At 54.2% G+C, this 648-nt stretch overlaps 1 protein-coding gene across 7 annotated transcripts in view; it reads right to left on the reverse strand.

Moving 5' to 3' along the window:
- Positions 1-648, reverse strand: part of Tro (trophinin) — a 12,146-nt gene that overhangs the window by 10,898 nt on the left and 600 nt on the right. For 2 of the 7 annotated variants that reach the window (XM_031369020.1, XM_031369013.1), the window contains exon 1: positions 569-648. The exons of 2 other annotated variants lie outside the window; for them this stretch is intronic. The gene's annotated coding sequence lies outside the window, so the exon portion shown is untranslated. Of the gene's footprint in view, positions 1-510 lie in introns of all 7 variants that reach the window. 3 more of the 7 variants (XM_031369014.1, XM_031369015.1, XM_031369017.1) reach the window with 3 other exon arrangements.

Genomic DNA, 648 nt, shown 5'->3' on the forward strand with positions numbered 1-648 from the left:
GCAGTCGCCTTCGCCAACACTGCCCCCCCTTGGTCCACGTCTGCAAGGGCCCTGCCCCACCCTTTCTGCAACATTGATACCCCATCCTCAAATCCAACAGGGATAATAACCCCTTCGAGATTCCCAGCTCCCTAACCCTACCAGGTCATCCCGTCTTTTAAAGCAGTGCTAACCGGATCCTAGCCCGCCCTTTCTCCCTTCCAAGCCTGGTCCTCTGGCCGTTTAAAGAGGATTCTGTCGCTCCTTTCTTGGTCCAGATTTGATTCATCCTTTCCGTAGCCCATAACGGGGTCCAGCCCCTTTTCTTCAGCTTGATCCGGGTCCCTTACCTCCCTCCTGAACTCGACCCTCCACTCTTTTTGCTACAGTCAGAACGCTTTCTAGATGTTTCCTTTCCACAATCCCAACCAGGTCTGCATCCCTTCTTTCCATCCCCAAACTGAGTCTAGACTTTCCAGTAGCCCAGAGATTCCGCCCCCGCCTTACGCAGTGAGAATTGGGTCCAGGCACCTCTAAACCCACCACATCAAAACCGCTAGATCCTGAATCCAGCCAGGTCTTGTCAAACCTTAACGTTGTGTGAAGCCAGTCACCTCGAAGCCGCGGCTTTGAAGCCCCCACAGGGTCTTTCCCAAAGCTGCCCACCTC

Source organism: Mastomys coucha, chromosome X (assembly GCF_008632895.1).
Source record: "Mastomys coucha isolate ucsf_1 chromosome X, UCSF_Mcou_1, whole genome shotgun sequence".
Taxonomy (NCBI): domain Eukaryota; kingdom Metazoa; phylum Chordata; class Mammalia; order Rodentia; family Muridae; genus Mastomys; species Mastomys coucha.